The 26,671-nt window shown below is 40.9% G+C and overlaps 1 protein-coding gene across 5 annotated transcripts in view; it reads left to right on the top strand.

Annotated features, from left to right (window-relative positions):
- Window positions 1–939: 939 nt before the first annotated feature.
- The window catches only part of Pak3 (p21 (RAC1) activated kinase 3), a 256,618-nt gene continuing 230,886 nt past the window's right edge, over window positions 940–26,671 (top strand). For 4 of the 5 annotated variants that reach the window (XM_087903190.1, XM_087903187.1, XM_087903189.1 and 1 more), the window contains exon 1: window positions 940–1,196. The gene's annotated coding sequence lies outside the window, so the exon portion shown is untranslated. The remainder of the gene's footprint in view (window positions 1,197–26,671) is intronic. The other variant, XM_087903194.1, reaches the window with a different exon arrangement.

Genomic DNA, 26,671 nt, shown 5'->3' with positions numbered 1-26,671 from the left:
GAGAAATGGCTCAGCAGTTAAGAGCAACCCAGAGGCAGTTCACAACTGTTTTGTAACTCGAGTGCCAGAGGGTTTGACACCTCCACACCAATGCACAGAAAATAGATTTGTTTTTTTTTTAAGAACCAATAAAGGCATAAAAAAGAGCAAGTTTAGTTCTTAGCTGCTGAGTGACCTCTTTAGTCTCCTAAAATTTCCTTTTGAAATATAATTTTAGAAGGAAAAAAAGAAAATTGTGCCTTTGACAGTTGTTTTCTCAGCTTTAGAGATGCACAGAAAACGACATTGGTCTAAAGCTGAGTTCCTAACAATCAGCATCCCTCTCATTATCAGGAAAAAATACTATGAAGATTCTGTGGCATTCAGATATTAAAGAAGTCAGAGGCTTCAATACTGCTGATGAGGAGAGTGGACTTACAAGAGGACAGACCGTATGCAACCCTGATTACAAGCACAGAGATATAGCAATGGGACGAAAGGAGAAAAATGCAGAATGTCACAAAAGTTCTGGGCAATCCAACTCATAAGTTAATCCTAGTGAGGGCAAAAATTATTTTCTGAGTCGTCCAAACAGCCAACCCTGCGATGCACTCAGCCATGTGACAGTCACTTTCCTTAGGGTCTTTTCTCTTTGAGTGTAGAGTTTCCAGAGATTTGTGCAGATGCAAGCTAGCAGTGCTTAGACCAAAAAAAAAAAAAAAGGCTAAAAGAAGGGGATCCTCACACTCCCTCTTCTCCCCACCTCCAGGCCCAAACAGTCAGGCTGGAAAGACTTAAAGGGTTTCACTTCCGCCTGACTGCAGGAACCACAAGTTCCAGACTAGGTCGGAATTTGAATAATCAGTCAAAATACACCCAGATGCTTTTACACACCCAGACGTGAGCGAGCGCGCGCGCGCGCGCGCCCCTGGGCCATGGGGTGCACGTGAGCCCACACACCGCACACCCAGCCCTGCCTCTAGCCAGAGCATCCTCAGCAGCTGCCACTGAAGCAGCCTCCTCCTTCTCTTCCTCCTCCTCCTCCTACCACTGCCACCGCTGCTGCTGTGATCGCCTATCCCCTCTCATCCTTCTTCCTCCTCCAATTCCTGCTCCTCCCCCCCCCCCCCCCCATTCCCGGCTCCTCCTGCCCAGCAGCCAAAGGCAGAACCCTCGGCAGCAGCTTCCCTTCTCCTGCCACGAAGAGGTTGGAACAGGTCTGTGCTGGGGGCGCTTTGTTGCGGGCTGCTGGAACACCGGTGGCTCCCAGAGTCACTGGGAGGAGCTCCGGGTAGAGGGAAGGGGAGATTATTTCCCAGTTTTCTGTGTTGCTGTATGAATAGATTTGGGAGAGATAGGACAGAAAGACACCTCTGTCCTTTTGCCATTTCTTCCCTCTTGGTTCATGGCGAGAGAGCACTCAAGCTACTCGGACTCTTGCTCCCGCCCATCCCTAAAGCTCTTTCTTTGAGCCCCTACGTCCAGCATCCACTTCCCAAAGCTGAGCTTTCTCTTGTTCTGGGAGCTGAGGGATGGGGGCGGGGAGAGATGGATGGAGTGAATCCAGCAGGGCACCTGGGGGCCTGGGGCTTTGTTACGCAGGACAAAACCAGTCCTTAGTAGTTTTCAGATGCTGGCAAGGCTGCCATCTGCTAGTGGTATGGGGTGTGGGCCCCCGCATACTAGGAAAGTAAGAAAATGTGAGGGGCACTCCCTGTGTGTGACTGGGCATACAGGAATGCAGTACTGTGTGCCAGGGACGTGCTGGAGATTTCGTGTGAGTTGGACTGGTGCATTTGAATCTCTCTCTCTCTCTCTCTCTCTCTCTCTCTCTCTCTCTCTCTCTCACACACACACACACACACACACACACACACAGAGTATGTCTCTGTGTGTTCTGCGCCATGGGGCTGGGCTACTCTTGGCATCACATGTCCTTGGGTCTCATCCCATGCCAAGCCAGAATCAGAATGCAGCAACATGCAGGCAGGCTGATCAGGTCCAACCTGTTTTGCCCACATTGGGAGGGTGATGATGACTTCAAAGTGATGGGAACCCCCCCTCCAAACTGGGGCAGTTGCTTAGTACTCTCTGGGTGTGAAATTTCCACCTAGGTTGACCAAACCCTGGTGGACATCTTGATTGTGGTCCTCTACCCCACCCACAGAAGATTCCTAACTTTCTTAGCAGGTTTTCTTCTCTCAGCCAATAAGATTCTAAGGCTCTTCTAGTGAAGCCTGCAGTGCCTCCCCCACCTCCTGTAATTAGTGGATCCTCGAGTCTTTACAGCAAGGAAGTTTGTGATGTGTTAGGACATAATTACATGTTTAGAGAAAAAGGAACAAATCTGGTGCACTTATTAATTAATTGTAAATTTAGTCTACAAGCTCATTTTTGTGTTTTGGTAACACAAGATAAAATATGTAGCCATTTTGTTTTTAATCAAGGAAAGATCAGTAAAAATGAACAAAACTCCTTAACTTTTCTTGAACATTTTTATTTGTGCTTCTGATAATGCATTGCTTTTCAAGTCCCCCAAATAAGCCGTTAAGGATTGCAATCAGTCAAACGACCATTTATTGCACACCTGCCATGTGTCAGTAGTCATGTTAGGTACTGGAAATATGGAAATGAATAAAACATCAGATCATTTCTCAGGGAGTGTAGGCTGTTATGCAAGCCAGAGCTTGGAAACAGTACGACAAGCAATGGGCAGGGTACTGTGGAAGTTCTGCGGAGGGGTGCCGGATTCGGGATGGGGGTTATGATGAAGGCAGGTTTCGCTGGGAAAGTGACATTTGAGTCAAGCAAGTCTTGCTGAATTAATTCACCAGGTGGCTAAGTGGGGAATGGCATCCTAAGCTAAATGAGCAGCGTGTGCAAAGGCTAGGTTATAGTTAAGTAAAACTGCAGGGAAACTGAAGTACTACTGTGCAATTTTCTGCAACCCCAGAACGAGTCTCTGTGGATTAGAATGATGCTTAATTAGACTATGAGCAAAGAGGTCAAGACCATGATGGGTACACCCACTGAAACAGTTTACCTGAGCTAACAGGAGCTCACCAACCCCAGTCGGACAGGGAAGGAACCAGTGTAGGATCAAATAGACCCTCTGAATGTGGGTGATAGTTATATGGCTGGGGCAGAGTGAGAGTCACTGGCAGTGGCACCAGGATTTATCCCTACTGCTTATACTGGCTTTTTGGAAACCTATTTTCTTTGGATGTGTACCTTGCTCAGCCTAGGTATAGTAGGGAGGGCCTTGGATCTTCCCTAAATCAATATGCCTTACCTTATATGAGAAATGGATGAGGGGTGGAAGGGTAGGCTGGAGGGCATGGGAGGAGGGGTGGGAGTGGGAACTTGAATTGGTAAGTAAAATGAAAAAAGATTGGCTTTTTCTTTTTTTAAAAAAAAATAATGGTTAATGATATATCTAAAAGGAGCCAGTATTGTAGATCGATGAGGATCGAAACATATTCCCATCTTGAGAAATGTCTGCCTCATCTATTAATATAAGTGTGTTTTGCTTTAAGTGAATCTGATATTTATGAATGTGGATTTGCAATGCAAATGAACTTAATGGGAAGCATTCAGGCTGCAAATTTTGCTGTTTTACAAAAGAGTTCATAGCCAGATATTCTTAAAATAAATAGTAGCCCCTCTCTGGCCTTTGTAGTGAATTGTTTTTCTTTTCCTTTTTTTTTTGTCAAAAATGCATTTCCACAAAAATTTTCACATATCCAGTGGATAAAGACAGATATGTCTGCATTACATCCTTATGCAACAAGTTACCAATTTCAGTGCAGGGATTTCCCCTCGTGCTGTGAATGTTTAATAAACACCAAGCGAAAATATGAAAATTATAGCAATAAACACCAAATCCATTAACTCTGATCTTTTGTCATTTGACTCATAGGAAATTAACCGGGGCAGAATCTTCAGGGACTTTTACATTTTAGGTACTTTTAGTAGTGTCACTGGTAATTAATGGTAGCACAAGATTTCTGTGCTCTATATTGGTTTTGAAATGGATATATAATGACCACTCTAATACTCACATGATTAAGATACACCAGAAGCTCATTTGGAGTCTTCTGTTTTACTGTGTTGGTACTGATTGCATAGGATGATGAATAGGCTAGCCTGGAAGTTGATGATTTCCACTCAAAGTGCCCAATGGTCCAAGATTATACTGATGAAGAGTGTGAGCTCTAATGATGTGGCTTGGCATCATGGATGCCCCTCTCCTTTAAATGAAGCCTCTGAGTAGTCCTGGATTCTGTCTGAAAGAAATATAAGCAGAAGTGGCCGCAAGTAGAATTACCTTCTTTGCTCATTTAGCCAATGCTCTGCTGTAGAAATAGTGGCTTGGGGTCCTTTGGTTACACGAAGGTTCTTTGCTCGTTATCTGTGGACACCAAAATGTATCACAGTATCTCTAAAAAGAAAAGAACATACCTCAATGCCTATTAACTTGGGTTGGTGTGGAGCTGATTTGCCTGCTATGCTAGGACTCCAATCAATCCAAGTCCTAATCCAATACTTCTAGATGTGAGTTCTAAACAAGACAGATGTTCATAGGTCAAATAGATGGAGAGGGAGAAAGAAGAGAGTTTTGTATTCAGCTTTGGGAAATTCTTATTTAAAGAGCATATGTTTGTTTGTTAATTCCAGAGCTTCTAAAAGCCTCTACTAGGCTAATGCATATTGCGACTCTCCAGGAAAAGAGCATATGTAGAATTTCTTATATTTTTGCCTATAAAATCCAGCATCCCATTTGTTAGACTGACCTTACGAGTATTTGAGGACCTGGCTGGTCAAACAGAGTCTTCTCTTGAGTTCAGAAGCAATTGGTACCTTTCTGGGTAAACTGGGAAGAAAGATAAGCTGGGTGCCTGGCTTTGCCACACTCAGACTTTCTTCCCTCCCCCATCTGTAAAATGAAGCCGATAGTAATTATTGCTCTCACTGGCTGACGATGTGATGACAACTAAGATACTATCTCTGCAAGCATTTTGAGTTTCTTAGAAGAAAGACTGTATAGGAGTTCAAGGTTATCATGAAAGGGAAGTGAGGAATTAAGGTAATCATTTTGATTATCCAGGCCAGAATCCTGTTCATCTTCTGCACTTGGGGCAGCTGCCCTGATTTCAACGCTCTGCTGTGACTGGGAGGATGAGGACCTATCCTCATGCAACCTTGGGTGACTCAGTTCTCTGAGCTTATTTCCTTTCACGTCCTGAATTTCACTGTGCCCTTTAATTTCCTGATCTGTAGTTGCCATCAGTACAGATTCAGGAAAACATCATCAATCTGAGCACACTCTGCTGACCAGAGAGCACTGGAGGTGGGAATTAAATTTGGTTGGAAAGTTGCTTTTATTCTTCACACTAATTATCTTTCAGAAACAGTTCGAAAGGGTCATTTCTGAGAGCTCGTGGCTTCAGGGCTCCTCTCCGGTGACTCAAGTTTACATCAGGGTTGGAGTCTTGATTGCAAGGCAGACCTCTTGATTGTTTGTTTTGTTTTGTTTTTGGAGACAGGGTTTCTCTGTGTGTAGCCTCGGCTGTCCTGGAGCACGCTTTTTACACCAGACTGGTCTCAAACTCAGAGATCCACCTGCCTCCCCCTCCCCAGTGCTAGGGTTAAAGGTGTGCACCACTATTGCCCGAAGGCAGACCTCTTGGACGTCTATTTCAGGAGTCCATTTTGTCAAAGGTTGAGGCCATCTTTAAGGAAATTTAAATACAAATGAAATAGTATTCACACGAGCATTGATCTTTCTTGATTGCCTTGATGTTGCAAATCCCCCAACTTCCCTTTTCTTTACAAATTTCCTTCAGTGGATAATAAACCTTTTAAGAATTAATAGCTAATCACCATAGCATACTGGGCTGGAGATTGAATCTGATCTGGAGGTGTTAGAGGTATTGATTTTATACTCTTCGGTGCAATGATTGGTTAGTTCTTCTCCGTATGGGAGCACCGAGCCGCCGTGCAATCGGAGAGATTTCTGTTAGCCATACATACAAGGTTTTTCGACTTTAAGACAATGTGATGCTGGAAAGCGAGAGTATAGTGACCCTGTGTTCTGGGACACATAATGGAGATACTAGACCAGAGGAGAGCATCATAGAATGGAAGATCTGTGGGAATTTTATAATTGGATAAGGGAATGAGGACATGACAAGTGAAGCGAATTGCCAAAGGTCACATAACCACCAAGTGGTATAAGTCATACTAATAGATACATTTTTTGTATTGATTTGGGGGTAGGTGTGGGCACACGTGTGGTGGTCAAAGACCAACTTGCAGGAATTGGCTCTTTCCTTCTGCCATGTGAGTCCTGTAGATTGAACTCTTATCATCAGGTTTGGTGGCAAATACCTTTACCCATTGAGAATGAGTTATCCTGTAAGCACGGTGAACTGCTTTCTTATGTAGTTCAGGAGAGTTTGGGATGGTTTCTTCAATGAAACTTGAGAATCATATCCATGCCTGAGTTTGGCGGGCTCTCATAAAGCAGGAAACAGAGGGATAGACATCTATTGAACCCCAAAAGACCAGACTTTGCTTTGCCCTCCATTGCTCTGACTCACCAAGCCAAGCAGCTAACTAGAAATGTGAGGATTCGGTATTCATTAGACATCATAAGGGTCTTTGTCTTGTAAAAGATCAATAACTACCAAAGTATAGAAACTGGGGTGTTTGCATCATCCACTGATAACCTAAAAAAGAATACTACTACAGAACAAGGAAAAGAAGGACTGTAAGAACCAGAGGCCCAGGACACTTAGGTAATGTAACCCAGAGTTAACAGGAAAAATGTGCCCACGAAATTTCAACAATATGGTTACCGGAGCAAGTCCAGCACAATGGTAATAGCAATTGGCATGCTAACAAAGACAAGAGAAATTCTAGAATGTCCCACTCCTAGATGATTGCAGAGAGAGGTAGAATCAGTTTCTTTCAAGGATGAGCTCCTACATAAGTCATCTTATTCCAAATAGTCGGCCCTGAACACACACACACACACACACACACACACAGAGTGTGTGTGTACATGTAGTAACAACAATTGAAGAAAAAAAATCATGACTTTTGGAGGGGAAGGGGGACATGGGAGGAGTTGCAGCAGGAAAGAAGGGTGGAAGAGGTGTAGATGCAGTGTTCACGTATGAGCTTCCCAACCACACAGCAGAAGATGGCCAGCACAAAGTGAACTCAGCAAATTTCTTCAGACTTGTCTCATACTACTGTATTTGAGTATCTTTTTAAATTCTTTTTGGTCTTTTGCTTGTCTTCTGTTTTCCAATTTTGTATTTTTATGGTTGTATGTGTGTGTGTTTCTTGTGTCTTCCTTTTTCAGGTTATAGTGTGTTTTGATTGCTTCTTTGTTTTCTGGGCTGAGGGAGAGGGAGAGGAGTTCGGTACGGAGGATTTTAATATGTGGGAGAATGTGGGGGAGAGAGTACCATGATCAAGACACGTCGTATAAATTTTTCAATAAGAAAAACAGAAGGTTGTGTAAGAAGCTGGAATGCTGTGTCCTTGACAGGGTGTCTTCAGTGGTTGATAAGGAAGGCACTGGAAACTGTGCGAAAGCGGCATAGTCTGACTCTTTGGATACATGTATAGAATGTAATGTAGATTGAGAACTGTAGTTTGCTTGCCGTCATCTTTTACCCTTACATGCCTCTTTCCCACCTCTTTCTGTCCTCACTCTGCCGCTAAATAGTCATCCTTACACCTTCATGTACAAGAGAGAAATACAAAGTAGAATTCTAGTTACTTCTTCAACACTAATTCCCTGCCAAGTTCATAATTTATTACACGTATCCTGTGCACGTTTATATGAAAAAATATACATGGATATACCCATATGTTTCTCAGTAAACCATGTTTGTGTCCTTGTCAGAATGCAGCTAGTTACTTCATTCTCTTTAATAACTGCACATTATTCCATTATACGATCATGACATAACTTCTTTAATCCAAATTTTTATGATGAGGTTTTACATTATTTCAAAGTTTTAGGCTCTTTAATATTGGTGCACTATACTTCATTATATATGCAACTTAGGATTGGGTCCTGCTCCAGTGTGTAGTCAGAGTGCCAGGGATCACATTATCAAAAATTCAGGTTTGAGTTCTTAATCAAACACTAGGCAAAGAGTTATGCTAGACCCCAGGGAAGAAGAGAAGCAAGAATCGTTAACAATGCATGGAACATGTTCACCTGTAGTTATTTAAGTAAACATGCTTTTAAGTATGTTTCTAACTAGAATTGTGTTGAAAGCATTTTCCAAATCAAATCTTTATAAAACCCCTGTGAAATAGATGATCTTTTAGGGTTATCTCTGCTGGCAAACACAAAAACACGACCCGGTGACAGACTGACTTTATTGAGAAATATGTGGCAGCAGACACAAGAACAGCACAAGCTCAAACCAGACCCAGAAAAGGGTTAAGTGGTCACAACGCCCCACTCCTGACCAAAAAGCTATTTGCATTTAGTAACTACAAGGAAAGTGCAACAATTGCACACCGCGGAAGGCTCCACATTCAGGAGTGGTCGGAGATGTGGAGAAGGATCTGGGCCGATTTTGGAGAGGGTAAACGGTATGATCAAAATATATTGCATGAAATTCTCCAAAAGAAAGTGAAGAAAAATGTAAAGCCAAACAAACAAAGAAAACCTTGGGAAAACATTATTGCTGCATTTCCACTGCCCTTTGAGATGAATAAAACTGATTCTAGACTTCCCAAGATGTGGAGTGTTCAGTATTATTCATCAGCTGTCTGTCTGGGCTCCTGGCAAAGAGGCAAATTTGAGGCCTTCCCATGAGAAGTATTTAAAGAGAAATAAACAGTGATGTCACACTGCAAAGGGAATAGTAGCAAGCAGGCACAGGTGTGGCTTTCTCTCTCAACTGGGTGGCCTTGCTCCATCGTCTCATGTCTCTTCGCTTCCAGCATTTACAGATATGGTCAAAGAGATTCTGCGGTTAGCTTTAGATGAGGGGTCGGGTCTGTGATTTGAAGGGAGCTGGAAATCAGAGCGATCATTTGAGTGAATTAAGGATGTCTTTTGTCTGAGAAACATGGAGGCAGCATTAGCATCCTTTGGGTGTGACAGAGCTATGGGAGAGCATGAAAGCTGTGGCAGTTTTTGCTTACTTGTTACATGGAGGGTGAATGCGTCTGAAAGGAGAAACACTATGAGTTGGGCCTTACCAGGAAAGGCTCTGACATACCCACTGACACTTGTTACCTAACAATTTGCCAACTTTTCTCCTCTAGAGAAGAATAGATGCCCTTAAAGTGAAGTGTCTAATTTGATAGAACTATGGGTGCCCTTTGCAGTTATTCATCATTTACTTTCTCTATTGTGGCATTAACACAGCCTACTCTTGCAATCTTTCCGAGCTGTTGGAAAATTGGTGTGTTATTACTCTCAAAGGAATGATTGAGGTTACTTGAGTTATTGACAATTATGAGTTGTGGTTTTTCACTTCAAAATCTTGGTATTTGGCAAATGGTTTTAGATCTTATTTAATACATTCATTTTCTCTTCAAAGAGATTGGACCAGAGTAGGGAAAGTTCAGAGGGGAGCTTATGAGCAGATGTTGCCATTATTAATCTTTGTTGCCTTAAAAATTGCTTCAGTTGTTAAGCTAATGAATGTCCCGATTTCAAACTGGGTTGCTCTTTGTCAATGCTGAATGCTTTAAATTTTCAGCACAAAAAAACACAGCTATGGTTTCTACACATAAATCATACGATATATTTGTGCTGATTGCAAGAGTAAAGGCCATCTTGTTTTCAAACAAAATCTTTTTCTTTTTATATTTTTTATCTTTTATATTTGTGCATGGCATGTGTGTCCGTGTGTGTGCCTGTCTGTGCATGCGTTATAGAATATGTGTGGTGGTTATAGAATAACCTCAGGTGTCTGTCTTCACCTTTCCACCCTAAGATTTTTTTGAGACAGTATTTCTTACTATTCTGTACGTGCCAGGCTAGCTGACCTATGTGCTTCCAGGGATTTGTCTATCTGCCTCTCATCTCACCATAGGAGTGGGAGGATTACAGACACCTAAGATTGTGTCCCTGTGGGTTTTGGGGAACTAAACACAAGTCTTCACACTGAGTGACAAGTTCTTTGCCTGCTGTGCCCCTCTCCTTTTTGTTTTTGTTTTTATTTTTTTTTTTAAAGCATGATCTCACTAACTTAGCTCCAGCTGGTTTGGAACTTGTGATCCTCTCAGCCTCCTGACTGCTGAGATTATAAGCACACACTATGATATCTGACTTTTCTTCTCCTCTTAACATCATACTTAGTGTTTTTTATTTTTGCATACTTAATTATTCTGTGAAGGTGACATTGTTTTTGAAATACTGAATGAAAATTGAGAGTAAACATTTGTTTACATACTAAATACAAGGAAAGAAAGAAATTCCAGTAAAGACAGATCGAAAATGAAGTTTGCTGTGAATTGGGAGGCAGAAGACTGGGTTTCACTACTCATTTTGTTAGTAATTACTCGTACGATTTTAAACATTTCTGTAAATGTTCTGAGATGCAAATTCCTCACATATAAAATGTGAGTAACGGTTAGAAACAGATCATCTTTATTGTCTTTCCTTAAGTTTTTATGAAGTATTCTCATCTCCAAAATGAAAGGTAACCTTGGGATAAAATTACTTGGGGGACACTTTTGAAAAATCTATAGCAAGGTTCACTTCAACCAACTGAATGTGAACTCCAGGTATAGATGAAGGAGTCTACTTTGGAACTAACTTCTTCGGTGATTATGGAGGAGACTGGGACCTGCCCTAAGGGAACTTTCAGGAGGCAGATTCTCTAGGGCTTTCTAACTGGAGAGAATAAAAGCATTTTCCAAAGGTGGAGGAGGCTCTACTCTGCTAATTCCCCAGGGTGGGTTTCTCCAGAGGTGAATGGTGAGCAAAATGCTCTTTGTCATCATATCAACTTTGGATGTACAAACTGACTGCTTACTCACTGAGGCGAACATTTAACATTTCAGGGTGGAGGTAGATGCAAACAGTCCCTCAGTAGATGTAATACTGAGAAAGCACAATGATGTATCCAGAACTCTACACATAGACCTGAAACTCTTCTTTGTTTCTATTTCTGAGTTGCCCTGTCCTTTAACCTCTTCCACTCTGGTTTCTCTTGCAATTATTAAACTCACTGTGTTACAGTACATCCCTCCTGCTCCATGAGATCTCAGCAGCCCAGGTTTCCATTCCTTAGCTTCCTCTGGAAGTCTCCAGATACTTAAAATGTCTTCATCATCCATGCCTCCCTGATCATATCACTAGTTCAACTTCCTTCTGCTATGGCGACTGTTCCAATACCACCCTGCCCCCAAGATACCAGAAGGAAAAAAGTCAGTATTAACACATAGCCATTTGCCTTACCTTGTGTCTGAGTCTTTAGCCCTTGTCTTCACTTCAGGAAAAGGTGGAGCTAGAAGAATTATTTCTGCAGGTCAACTTTCAGAGATAGACAGCTTTTCTTTTTTATATATAGCTCCTATTTATTGAGCATTTATCATATGCCAAGTACTACACTATCCTGCATGTCTCGTCCAATTCCCTCTACAATGCTCTGCAGTCAATATTATTAGCATTTCCACTTCACAGAGACAGGAAATGAAGCCCAGAGCAGTTGAGTAGCACATGCATATTCTCTCAGATGAGGAGTAGCTCTGTGAATCTATTTGTGTGGTCCTGGGGCCAGACTATTCTGCTGTCGAAGAACCCACTGGTAATACGGTTATGTTATACCAAAAGAAAATGCATGAAGCAGTACATTGACTGACTCTATTCTTGACCCAGAAATAACTTTAAAGAAAGGGAAAGAAAGGAAAGGAATTCTTTTGAATGAGAGGAATTCTTTTGAATGTTTCCAGGGCTATTTTTATGTATCATTGTAGGGATGGGGCTTCAAGACTGGTTTTGAGACTTGAGATCTGATAACTGGATATACCTGCATCTCTTGAAACTGAAAGGTCAATTCATGAGGCTCCTGTGATTATTGTTAGTTTCTCAGATCATAGAAAGGGAAATATACTCTTCCCTTTTTACTCACATCAGAAAGCTGGTAGCAAGGGTCTAGAGGACCTCAGGGAGGTTGAGAGTGAATTCCTGAATGTTTTTAGTTGACAGGTGATTGAACTGAAGGGAGAGAGCTAGGAGAAGGGCCCAGAAACAAGACAATAGATTTTCTGGCTTGGATTCTTGAATATATGAGAGAGCTTGAAGGGAGGAAAAGGAAGAGATAAATGTAATTATAATATAATCTGAAAAAAGGAAAGTAAAAAAATGCATATAGAAAAGTAATTTTGAGGCATAAACACAGACCATTTGTTTTCTTTTTCTTGACTCTTTCTGGCAATATTTTGTGCTAGGTATTATTTCTCTAAAAATCCCCTTCGATTTGGAGTCCTCAGGAGACTACTTGCAGTTGCTTTCTGCAGTGTCTGTCATCTTTATTGCCATGTTCAATCACGACAGTCAATAGAAATCAAGGAACCAGGGTCTTGCTTGTAACAAGGTCAGTAGTTTGCTCCATGTTTATAATGCTGACAAGTCACTCTGCTTCTCTAGGCTCGTTCTTCCATCTGTCATGATCCCGAGTCTCCCTTCCTCCAGGAGATACTGGAGCAGTCAAATCATTAAATACAGACTGCTGTGAAAGGAATGCAATCCAAAATGCAGAGCCTCTGTTGGGCCACGTAGATGACTCAGCGGGTAAAATTGCTTCCCGAGCAAGTCTGAGGACTTGAGTTTGATCCCAGAATCCATGTGGAAAGCTAGATTTGGTAGAATACATCGATAATCCTACTACTTCAATGATAGCATGGGAGGCAGAGGCTTGAAAATTGTCTCGAAGCTCACAGACCAGCTATGGATTGCTGCAGCAAAAAGAGGAAGAGAGACCTTGCTTCAACAAAATGGAAGGCAAGAAGTGATTCTCGAAAGATGTCTTCTGGCCTCTACCTGTGCACTGTGGCATGCTCATATCAGCCCCCAAAATAAGTAATAAAGAAATACTTTTCATAAAAATTCTAGAAATTTCTATTAAAATCAAAAACAAAAAGTAAAACCTGGGCCTATCAAGATCACTTAGTATATAAAGGTGCTTGCAGTCAAGTCTGATGATTTCAGTTCAGTTCCCAAAACTCACATGATAGGAGAGAACCAACTCATATCATAGCTTAGTCTTAAATATACTCACAACACTGAAATTAGCAGATATTTGGGCTTGATCATCTAATAGAACTTTTTGGTAAGAAAGTGTTGCAGAGCTCAGGTAATTTCTAGATTGCTTACATTCAAAATCACAGGCAATACAGGACACCATAGAGACTAGTTCCCTCTTATATTCACATTTCTGTGTAGAAAGTAGAACCTGCTGCTACTCAAAATTGCAAGAGTGTTAGACTGTATCTTGCTAGATTCAATATCTGGTTTCTATTGATTGTTTATCATTTTGGTACCATTGTTAGGTAAAAAGCCTGTCTTATTCAATGTTCTATTACTGTAAAGAGACACCATCATCACAGTAACTCTTAGAAAGGAAAATTTTTAATCGGTGCAGGCTTACAGTTTCAGAGGCTTAGTCCATTATCATCATGGTGGGAAGCATGGCTGCATGCAGACAGACATAGTATTGAAGGAGCTGAGAGTTCTACTCCTGGATTGGCAGAGAGCAGGAAGGAAATAGACATTGAGCCTGGCTTGAGCATTTGAAACCTCAAAGCCCACCCCCAGTGGCATGCTTCCTCTAACAAGGCTAGATCTGCTCGAACAAGACCACACCTCCAAATTCCTGTCAAGTGGCACCACTCCTAATGACCAATCATTCAAATATATGAACTTATGGGGGCCATTCCTATTCAAAATATCACAAAGCCTTAAGTAAAACACTCATCTCTGAATGTAATATATTTAGGTTTTCTCTGCCAAAGCATTTGTTTTGAGGAAAAACACAGTGCAATGGTACCTCTAAATCTATCTCCCACTAATTATGTGATCTTAAGATGTTTCTGCTTCTTGTTTATTTTCACAGTGCTAGCCATAGATCCAATCCAAGTCTTGTGCATGCCAGGCTATAGCTCTGCCACTAAGCTCTATTCCTGGTCCTTGAAATATTACTTAATCCCTGAATTGTCTTAACTCTTGTCCGGAACACAAGTACTTACCTCTTCATGGAATGGTGATAAGGACTCAGAGATAACTTACAGGTGCCCATAAAGGGTGCTTGCACTGCCACTTTTTGAAGCCAGTCTTATTATTAAAGTTTCTTTAAGTTCCATAGAGAGATCTGAGCCTTCAAATCTTTTTTAAAAAATCTTTATGACTTATTTATCTTTATTTTATGTGCATAGGTGTGAAGGTGTCAGATGCCCTGGAACTGGATTTTCAGACAGTTGTGAGCTGCCATGTGGGTGCTGGAAATTGAACCTGGGTCCTCTGGAAGAGCAGTCAGTGCTCTTAACCGCTGAGCCATTTCTCCAGCCCTGAGCCTTCAAATCTTCTGACAAGCCCCGTAACCTCTTTAAACCTCTGATTTTTCACCCAAGCAATGGGGACAATGATGGTACTTAGTCTTAAGGCTCTTCTGAGGCATAAGTGAGATGATTCCTGCAAAGATCTTAGGAGACTTCCTGGAACATCCAAGTGTCATTCCAAGGTTTGCTGTCATTGTTCTGTTGATGTCATTAATGTTTCTCTAGGTTCTTTGGCCCTTGCCTTTCTAGTGTATGGTACACCATTGGGCCAACCCACTCTAGCTGAGACTGTTGATGCCTATGAGGTCTCCTCTGTCTGAGGTCAGCAGGAGACATGGCCTTTTTGCATGAAGAAGCTTCTGAAGTGAAGTGGGTTTTCTTCTGCATAATGTCCATTGGGTTACTTCTGTAGAACAGCTGATTCTCTGAACTTAAAATTTGTTGTTCACATGGTGACAAAAATGGGGACAAAGAAGAGCTGCTTAACAATTCCCTCAGGACACTGCATGAATTTCTGTCAGTTCCCCCTCCTTACTAGCACGCCTCCTCTGTCAGCCCTGCCAGCCATGTATTCCCTTCTGGCATTCCTCCAAGACAACAGGCTGGAGAGCCCTTTGTCTTCTCCCCAAGTAATACATGGAGTTCAGCAGCTACATGCTGCCATAGTGACAATTCCTACCTGATCAATAGAGCTGGGAATTGAGCCCTGGTGACAGGACGTGCCTTAAAGAGTGCCACCTCCCAGGGCATCATCTGCTTCTTGGTGATCAAACAATCTGCCCTACTCACCATCAGCCACATACCACCCTGTAGACTTTTTTTTTTTATCACGTGTTAATCTTTGTATCTTGTGGCTCTAAAAGCAACCGTTTCATGGAAATTCTGCTTCTTGGGTTACTCAATGTTTCTATCTGACTTTTTCTTACATGAACTATTTAATCTTACATTGCTGATGCTTTTTAGTGGTATTTATAATGGTAATAATGGTTAACATATTGTACTATTTCTTTATAACTTTAACCTTTTACCATCAGGATACATGTTGATCATCTGTTATATTTTAAGCACATTTTAGGCACATAGAATATGACTATAAGGAAAATATACCCAGACTATCCTCATAAAACTCACAGTCTAGTAGAAGAGACTGACAGGGGAAATTAATTCAAATATCTAAAAGTTACAATAAGTTGTGAAGAAAAAAATCCCAGCACAATCTGAAAGACAGTAACAAGGGAGACCTAATAGAGATTGGGAGTGGCATGAAGAAAGAACATTGGGGGAAAGGCTGTGAAGCTGTGTCCTTAAATACGAATACATAGGAAAAGGGAGTGCTCCACACAGAGGAGACAATGTGTCCAGAGCTCTTAAAGTAGGTTCTTGCAGTATTCATATGAACAAAATTGACAATTACCCAAAGAAAAAAATGTGTTCATTTTGTCAAGACACCATCCATAGAGAGTCTTCCTGACCACACCAATGAGTTCTCTATGGTGAACACAGTGGGAAGCCACTACGTATTTAAATAAAGAATCAAATTAATGCAATTTACATTTAAAACATATCACTTGGGCTCTTATATAAAATTGGGTAGAAGGATTGCAGGGAGATAACTGGGCTAAGATAGAAGGCCATGATAACAGTCAAGAAAGATGTACTGGTGCCTTAAACCAGGGTTATAATGGCCGTGAGGACAATTGAAGAGATTCAGGATATACTTTTAAGTTAAAATAAAAATGACTTTCTAATGGCCTAGGTTTGGGGGATGAGGGTAGAGTAGAGTCATGGAAGACTTCTCACTTGAGCAACTTGATAAGCAGTTGCAACCCTGTGCATTTAGGAATGCATCCTGTGTGGCATTTAGTCTATAATGCCCAGTAACCACCTGCGTCAGACCGCCTGACTTTGATCAAGGTAATTAATATGAATATTCTTGGTGTCTTCTTAGACTTTAAACTATTTCAGCAAATTGATTGTGTTTTTCTCATCTATATATCCCACAAAGTGCCTGAGATATGAAATATAAAATGTCATTACATAAGGAAAAGAGTTTGTTTCTCTTTTAACTATTTCCCTCATTAAATCTTTGAATATAACATTGCATTTAACATTGTAGTGAGACAAATATGACGCTCAAAGACATGTGCACTTTGAAACAGTCTTTGAGTTTCATTTAATTGTTAATTGGCTTTCAAAAATTACCATGTCCTTGATGCATAAGACATTCTTAACTTTGCTTTTCAGAGCATCCTTCAACAGTGCAGCAAAGGCTGTTTGATAGCAGAAAAATTGTCTCACTAGAATGTGTAAGATATCCCTGACTGGCCATAGCAGAAAGGTAGAAGTTGCCTTAGGTGCCTGAGCTATTCAGGCAGATTCGTGGCTTTGTGGTCCTGGGTTGACGATGTGACTTCCGGGAGCATGTACTACAAACAGTATGCTATGGAGCCTTAGATTTGAAGTCATAAAATTACAAAATATGGCTGGGCTATCATGCTGAAATAAGACAAAGTGAAATATTTAAAATGTACTCTAGTTTCTTTTATGTAGTTCCTTCAAAGGTTCTATAGAGAAATGTATGATCCTTCAGGTCAGAAGTGGCAGTCTGGAAATTTGCATTTTATGAACATACCAGTGAATTCTCATGCACACATCTCATGTTATATCCTGGCTTTAAAGGTCAGACCATAAACTAAAGATGGGTATAGCTAGCTCCTTGGGTACAACCCAGATTGTCTCTGATGTATGCAGAGTTACTTTGAGGAGCCCCAGGTTTTTCACACCAGTTGTAGACAAGGAGAGACCAGTTGTAGACACTGAGAGATGGCTCAGTAAAAATGAACTGTAACAGTCCTTCCGAAAATGAAAAGGGTCAGAAGGACATAGTCTATAATGCTTAACATGTTCCTGATAACCGCCTAGGCTGTAGGAACATTTTAGGGACAACTTCAAGGATGTAGTGAATGAGAGGTTAATCTACAGAGGCATCATGCCTAATACTGGAGAACTTCTGAGGTTACTTTTCAAAAGGGTTGAGTTGGGTCTTGCTTTGTAGTCCAGCATTCCACCAGAGGTGCTAGACAGTGATAAGATAGGAAATGGGATAAGAAGAGGTATGAATTTAGCCTCCCAGTGGGATGAAGAGTTGCTATCAATTCTTTGTTTCTATGTTCGCATTATAGGGAGCCTGCTCCTGGTCTGGTAACATCAGCCCTCTTCCTAAACAAACATAGTTCTGCATCTACTGGAAATAGTCTGGATACCACAGAGACTTATCATGACCCCATTGTCCAGAGGGTTATCCATTAGCAGTGTCATCATTGTGTCTACCTCCGTTCCTTGGTTTCCACTAAGACTGATTTGCTTATCAATTGCGGCATACATAGTCTACAGCCATGGTGAGGTCCAGGAATTCACCTCAAATTCTCTTTTCCAAGACCACCAAGAAGAATTTATAGGCAGTAATAATCCTCAACTCCACCCTCTTGGCTACACATTTGTAAATGGGTAGTCCTCGTAAGAATTAGTACCTTTTCCAGTGATTTTGCCTATGGCATAACTTCACCCAGATGATTTCCTTTTAAAGGGTTGACACAGAATTTTAAGATGTCTCTGCTTCATCCCTATGCGTGTTTGTGCTTTCTTTTCACCCTCTGTCTTCTGTCCCAAGTGTTCTATCTGTATCCTTTGAGACTGATGCTGCACATCAACCAACTCCCCTGGCCCATAAGCTGTATCAGCATGCTACATGTTAGCTACCTGCTGACATCACCTGGGGAGCTTGGTGTCAGAGTTTGCCTCATCACCGGAGAATCTCCTTCCCCTGACCTGAGCTTCTCTTGGCTTTCTTGCATTTGTTTGTTTTTGTTTATTTAAGACAAGGTCTCAGATAGCCCAGACTGGCTCTGAATTAACTGGGTAGTCAATAGATGACTTTGAACTTCTGATGCTCTTGCCTCTACCTCATAGTTGCTGATATTACAGGCAAGGGCTGTCACAGCAGACTAAATAGCCTGTGTGCTTTTCAGTAGATAGGAAATAGGATGTTAATGAACTTTAGTTTTCACAACATGAATGCCTACTTATCTTACTCTATGCATACATTTTCCTGAAACTTTATTAATATTTATTGAGGTGAATCCTTTTTATGGGTTGCATATTCCATAAGGCTACTGGTTGGTGTCTAGTACTCTTTGCAAGCCTTTGGTGTGCATTGTCCTCAAAGAGGTAAGAAGAACAGAGATTGTCAGATAAGAAAATAAAATACATGTAAGTTATTGTTTTATATTGTTTTGAAAGCAATATTAAAGGAATAAATGTTACCCTGGAGCACATTCTATCTGTATTGCCCTCTATATGATTATCAGTTCTACGTTTCTTCTTCACTAACCTTGTCTCAGTCTCTGTTTATCAATTTCTTCTCCAACATCACGTCATCACGTCTGCTTTTATCCTGGATGACTCTGGTGCCTCTGAATAATCTGTCTGGCAGGCTGGACTTAGAAATCTTTTATTACATTTTACAAATAGCTTTGTACTTGGGACTGTTGTAGATGTTGTGTATGTGGAAATGGAACGATGAACAAAAAGTCCTGCCTGTATGAAACTTCTGAGGGGTGGACAAGTGACTCAGCAGTTGAGAGCTCTTGTTCTACAAATATAAAGGCAGAAGCGCTGAAGTCATAAACCAGAAGTCCTTGTAAAACACTTGTAATCACAGCTACAAGAGAACTAGAAAAGGAGGATCTCTGTGACTTGCTGCCTTCCAACCTAGCCAAGAAAACATTAGCCCTTGGAGCAGCAGTAGATGAGGTAAAGAATTCTGAGAAAAGAGGTTAGCTTTAATTATGAGTGAAGGAATACTAAAAGGGCAGCCTTCACTGAGATACCCAGGGGAAAGTTACGGAGATAGCAGCATGCATAAATGTCCTGAGTGGCTATGAGGAGGCAAGTCTAGCTGAAGCAGTTAGAACATAAGAACTGGGAGGTAACACGAAGACAAGTCTTATTGGTCTTTGTAGGAAATTATGAGTTTTGTGACTTCTTTGAATGAGTGACATGGTGAGCCACTAGGAATTTGTCGGGAGAGGATGAGACAAGCACTAACTTGTATTTGAAGATTCATTGACCTCTCTTTATCTCTACTTACCTTCATTCTGATACTATCTTGGTCACCTCTCCCAATTTCTGGATTTCCTCAGTGTCTTTGTGTTGATTAGTTTTGTCAGCTTGATTGGATGAAGACATGCCTTGTGGGCTACTAAACATATTCCTAGGTCTGGCCACAAAAACATTTCCAGAGATGCCTAAATCATGAACCATCTACTCTAATGAATGGTTTAACCCATTGATAGATTCACACTTGAATATTGTATTAGTAAGGTTCTTTTTTTGTTTTGTTTTGTTTTGTTTTTGTATTAAACACCGAAGAAAAACCAACTTTTGAAAGAGTTTCTAATTTGACTTAAGGGGATGAGAGTCTATTCTGGCAAGCAGCCATGCCAGCAAGTGGCAGGCGGGGCTGCAGGAGGAGGAAGCTGAGCAATCACGTCTTCAACTGTGAACATGAAGCACACGGAGTAAACTGGTGGTGGAGAACAGCTTTAAATTCTCAAAGCCCACTCACAGTGACGTACTTCCTCCAGCAAAGCTGCGTGTTCCCTAGACTCCCCGAAACAGTGCCAGTAACTGGGCATCAAGTACTGAAATACTTGAGACTACGGGGGACATTTCTCATTCAAATTTCTGAAAATAACTTCAAACCCATTACTGTCACTCTTTCTCCAAGAGGATGACTTTTCACCATTTCACAATGAAAATAGAGGATTCCAGAATCTTAGTTTTGGGTGTGTGTGTGTTTCTTCCTTAAAATCAGAAATACGTCTATGCAGACTGAGTTTCTTCTCTACTCTGGCTCTCCCAAATTGTTTATGTATATTCAGCATCTTATTCATTATTGGATCTCTTCAAAATAGTCTTTAAAAACCTTCTCTTTGGCCTTATATTCTTCATCTCTAACTACTTCCTTATGTTTTCTTTCCACAGCTGAGCTACCTCAAAGAAGTCGACTCAATCTCACTCGACTTTCTCACTTCCATCCACTTCTTCACTCCAGTAAAGTCTGGTTTTTCTGCTGTTGAGAAGCATCTTTTGCCATGGGCATCAGTGATTGGCTAACTGACAAGTCTCATGGCTTTTCTTCCTGAAAGCATTTTTTCCTTGGATGTCCTTGATTCACTTTTAGCTGTTTCTTGAGTTCTTTTTTTCCCCCACTATGTGAAACATAGACGTTTCTAGAAATCTCTTTTTCCTTGCTTCATATTTTTCTTGACGATTTTATATGTGCTTATGGTTTCAACTCTCATCCACCTGTCTGTGACCACTGAATATCTTTGTTAATCCCCTCATTTGTTTATCTAATGGTCTATGGCCTATCTCTACCTTGAAATGCCATAGGCATTCCAAAGTCAATGTGTCCAGAACTAAACAATATACTCCGACTCTACTAAATGAGACAGTGGTGCCAGTCTCCATTACCTCACTTACCTTTCACAATGTTCACTTTCCCCAAGTCTACCAATCAAATCTATGTCTGGTATCTGTTTCTTCCTTTGCATATCAACTGCATTTATTTTGGTTTTTGTCATTTCTCATTTGGACCACTACAGTGTCTGAATTGCCTGACTTTATAGCCGGCTCCTTTAACTGGTCTTCCAAACTCGCATATTCTTTCTACCAGGCACATTTGCAGTATTACTTAGCTTCTCATATTGCCATTAATGATCACTGAGACGTATGACAATGATTTTCAATTGGTACTACATGGAGTCATATTGTTTTTTCTGAAATGGAGTTTGTTGAGTAGACCATGTAATAAGGTAAAATTCCCCATCTCACTAGCAAAACCTCCATGTATTTCCTACTCTCTGAGCAGCTGAGAAGCTTCGCTATGAGAGTGAGAATTCTGCAGTCAGAAAACAAATTAGAATGCTGCTGACTTGACCCTTAAAGCAAACTCTAGCAAGTTTATTAGAGATGTGGAGAGTGAAGTGTTCATAGATCCTTTGTCTAAGCACTGACCTTCAGACATATTAGTTTCGGGACAACACCTAGATTCATCTCTATCAGCCTGATGTAGCTTTCTGTTAGGGTTTCCCATTCTTTCCTCTGACGTTCAGGGTTTCTTGTGCCTGTCATAAACATGAAATAAGAAACTCTGTCTGGAGAACACCCATGGTCTTTATGGAGGCACTGTCCTTGATCAGCATTGCATGTCAAGTTGCTAATCGTTCTGTAACTTAAGTTTTCTATTTGATATATTTATAATATTTTAATATGCGATTAAAGAGCCCTTAAAATATTTAAACATTTTCTTTTCATTTTTAATAATTTCATACTTTAATATAATGAGATATGGTCATATTACTCACTCCCATTTCCCCCTCCAACTTCTTCACTATTTCCATACCCCTAACATGCCCCCTCCTAACTTCATGTAGTTTTGTTTTGATACCTTACTAAGTCTAGTTAGTGATACCCATATGCACATGGCTGTGGAGTAACCCACTATATCATGAGAAAGCTGCCAGTACATATATCCTTTTAAAAAATGATCCCCACCAGCAACTATCCACTGCTAATCACTCCTCAGTAAGGAGCAGAGGCAGATGATCATTTGTTCCATACAGGCTGGGGTTTGGGCTGCTTGGCTCTTGTGCAGGCCTGGGAAAGAGTCATTTTTAAAGCTGTAGGAAGTCCCTGTGATAAGAAACTTTTGCTTGCATGCTTACTTAGTGAAATAAAATTCTGTTACCTCTATCAGAACTGAGGGAAGATGAGGAGATCATGTCCAGTCCTGGGGCAACAAGCCCAATTGGAACTAACTGTCATTGTGTTCCTAGTTTTGAGAGCAGCTCATGACCTTTATTTACTCTTCCAAAATGTGATGGAGCTGAGGCTACAGTCTTTTCCACTGCACTCAGGAAATACACACGCTCTCACCAGTGACCAAGATTCCAGTTGGTCCAACTTTGAACAATTTGCCCACGAATGAATTCTGGGGCCACACCTAAGCTTGACCTGATTCTCTGGTGCCATCTTTTCTTAAGCAAACTTTCTGTTTTAAATAAAAACTGTTACTGAGTCCAAGATTGGAGCTGGGTTGAGATTTCCATCAGGTTCTCATGCTGACTGTCTTGAAAGTTTACAACACAGCTTTGGGCAACTTGTCTGGACAGTACAAGGATGATCTAGGCCCAAAGCGCCTCTCAATTTCCTTTCACCTCTGATGCTTAGAATCTGAAGGTAATACCAGAAGGTAATGAGAATCAAGGGGAAGAGGATGAGAGAGGGAACTTGGTATATGTTTGTGAAAGTGACAAGAATGCGTTATCTATATCTATTTATCTATCTACACATATATGTATATGTGTGTCACTGTCATTGAATTTAAAAAATACAAACGGATCAGGTAAGATAAGCTATGTGAGAATCTACGGTTGCAGAGGGAACTCGAATGATTCTACACTTGAAGGAAATAGAAGTATAGGAGTTTTGACCAAGTAGGTATCAAAATTGCTTGGAAATTGCTATGTAAATATGAAATGTTATCATTAAGTAATCTTTTGTCTTAAGTTTATTCATACAGCAGAAAAAGAAGCAAAAACTTCTTGATCTGTCTACAAATGATACAAGTCAGAATCTGAATCCTCTGAGGTTGGCAGAATGATATTTGCTAGGCAGATGGATGATAATAATAATGTAATAATAATAATAATAATAATTTTGCTGGCCTCAAAGCACATATCTGTAGCATCACCATTTTGGAGGCTAAGACAGAAGGATTGTGAGTTCAAGGCCAGTCTGGGATACACAGTAAGTTTCAAGCCACCATGAGCTACATAGTTACAACTTGTTTTAAAACTAAAACAAACAAGAGAACTGTTAAATGAGACATGATCCCATAGTGAACAGTGCACTAGTCAAAATGATGTATTTTTAATATTTGTCCTCCTACTCTCCTACTGTACCTGTACTTATGATGATTTTTGCCCCTTTACAACTGAGAAAGCAGATTCAAAGAGAGTGTATGACATTTTTTTTGTCATTCTACTAGTAGCAGATGGAACTAAGATTCCAGTATTTATATTGCTTGAAAACTTAGTACTTAGAAGTAGGCGGAGGAGTCAAATCCACTGCCTTGTTTTCTAGCCTAGTACTTCTCAAATGTTAATGTGCACACTAACCGCTGGAAGGCCTTAGTAAACTCAGAAAGCTGACTGAGTGGCCCTGGGGTCTGAGTTCATCAGCTAGATTTCTTACAAGTTCTTAGCCTCTGTTTATACAGTGTGTCCAAAACAGGCAAGAAGGTAGAGACCGTTCTACATCCCAGCTACATTTGCCCCAGAGAAGAGCCATATGGGCTACTTTGCATGCATACAGCATGCCACTATTTGCTTTGTAGTCTCTATGCATCATTTCTCCTGGAATTGTATGTCATGGGTACTTGCCTTAGAGTGCAAACATGGGGAATAGTCATTTTTCCTCTACTTGGACTTTGCCTGAAGAAAGAAAACTACTCTTTCACCAAGAAATAAAATATTGATGAATACACTCGTAGAAAGAAACAGGTAGGCTAGTCTGCCTCCATTGGGGGGGGGGTGGCCCATTTGTTGTTCCAAGCAACATGGAAAGAAGGGAAGAAGAAGCTAGCTGGCTGACTGGCTGGACTGCTGGCTGGCTGACTGACTGGTTTGCTGGCTGGCTAGCAGACTGACTGGCTGGCATGGCTGAGCCCCATTCTTATGTTAACAATGCCCTGATTCCAGACCGCAGCTGCTGCTTGTGTGGGGCCCTGGGCCATTCATAGCAGCTTGCTTTCCAAGTGCCAGACCCTCGGAACAGGTGCGGCCCCACTTGTTATTTTGCACAGCCCTGACTGTTCAGACAGGGAGCTGAGTCTCACTGTGAATCAGGGATTACTGCTGATTTACCAGCTTCTCCCGAACAAAGGGGCCAGCCTCCAGACAGCTGTCTCTTCTGGCCACAGTGAGGCTGATGGATTGGAAGGCTACGCAGGCCTAAGAGATGGGTTTGCATTTGAAATAGGACAGAGGACAATCAGATCCACATAAGCAGTTCTGGCACAGGTCAAAGTGTCTATGAGTCAAAAAGCTTGTGACTTTAATTGTAGAGTCCCCACGCAGGAGATGAAAACTTACTGAAATCTCCCCAAACTCTTGTCAGGACCATGACATGTTTCTTCTTAGCCTGAGATCTGTGGCAGTGGTCAAAGTCAGGGCAAAACCATCTATCCATTCTTGCTCTTTACTTCCTCTGCTGAACCTCAGAACCAGGCTTTGAAAATAAGAAAATAGGTTTGAAGTTATAAAAGGTCGAACCCTTTAGCTCTGTGACTGAGAAGTTTGGCTTCACAGAGAAGCAGTTTGGCTCCAGGTCTCAGTAGGATCACTTCACCACTGTGTTTGATTTCTCCAAGGCTTAGTTTTGTCACCTTCCCTTGATAAAAGATAGCAGTACTTCTGTCATGGAGCTGGGAGGAGGATTTGTCATTTATAATAACAACAACAACAAAAAAAAAAAAAAACCACCAAGGAATGAGTCCTAAGCACCTTGCACTGTGTAATTCATAAAATACTCAAAATGATCCCCTCAAAAAGGAAGTCCTACTATGCCCATTTACTATGTATCTCAATGGGTTGCCTAGGCTGTCTTTGAATGTGACAGTCCTCCTGCCTCAGCCTCTCAGTGTGGCTGTGATTACAGGCATCCATCATAATATGCTTATTATCCCCACAGTCTAGAAATTAAGAGCCAAAGAGGTTCAGCAGCTTTCCTAAGACATATAGCTCGTGAGTGGCAGAGCAGGAAAATGACTCGAAATCCTCTACCGCGCAGGTTTATTTCTACCTTATTCAATGTATATTACTTTACAAACTCAGATTGTGTCCAGCAATCTTGGGACTCCTTAAGAAGTGAGGGTAATTAGAATTCAGGAAACGGATCTAGCTTCGTGCTTTCAATGATTGCCCAAATAGGTGATTGTATGTGCTTAAATATGAAATGCCTTTCCACAGTTGGAATCTCCACAATGGTCTTTGTTGACCCCAAGGCTCAAGTTCCATACATAATTGAGGGTGGGGCAATTCATTTTGGCACTTGGCATAGCATGCCATATTTGATGCCAAGAGCAGCTTTTCATCCTTAGTTACCAAATTTTCTCCTTATCATTTTATAGCCCTTTTTGAGATGCCTGCATTCCCTCCAACTCTTTATCCTCGTCAGTGTTCTCCTCTCAGTATGGCAAAGAATGGAAGGAGAAAAAGACGGAAAGTGGGAATGGAGAGTGAGGAGAGGGAGACAAGGAAGGGAAAGAAGAGGAAGAGAGGGAAGGGAAAGTGAAGGGGGAGAGAGAGAAGAGGGAGGAAACAAAATCTGTTCAAGTATGATCTTAAATAGATTGAGACTGTTGTTTTAGAGCAGTATTTATTGGCAAAGAATGTCTATAATATACAGCAAGGTTAGAAAGATACAAAATATATAGTTCTGAATTATTTTGAAATTTATGTGTGTGCATACAAATACAGTAAAAAGAATGGAAGGGACCAATTTAAATGATTTTTTTCCTTTCAAATATATAAATATATAACAATAAAATTTCAGGAAAAGGAAGCCATGACTTTGAGAGGGAATGGGAGGGGTGATATGTAGGAAGAGTTGTAAAGAGGAAAGGAAAGAGGAAAAACAATGTAATTATATTTTAATTATTTAATGAATATTTTATTTCATTGTTCACCATATTATTTTTACATCTCTATTTTCTTGGTTTTTGCTCCAATTAAAAAAATGTTCAAGAATTTCCATGTGTATATATGAAACACGATCATATCCAATCCCATTTCAATCCCAGCTCTCTCAGATCCCACCTCATTCTCCTTCCCACATCATTTTGTCTTCTTTTTAATAACCTATTAAGTACAATTAGTACTGCTGATTTATGGTTTAGGGCTTTACACTTAAGCAACCTATTGTGACTTCATTTTCCTTACAACACAGAGTTAAACTACATACTTCATGCAAAAAATTAATGCACAATAGGTCATAGAATTTTAGGTCAAACACA

Source organism: Myodes glareolus, chromosome X (assembly GCF_982192425.1).
Source record: "Myodes glareolus chromosome X, mMyoGla1.1, whole genome shotgun sequence".
NCBI lineage: Eukaryota > Metazoa > Chordata > Mammalia > Rodentia > Cricetidae > Myodes > Myodes glareolus.
Note: the sequence above shows the minus strand (reverse complement) of the source record. Positions and strands in the feature narration are given on the sequence as shown.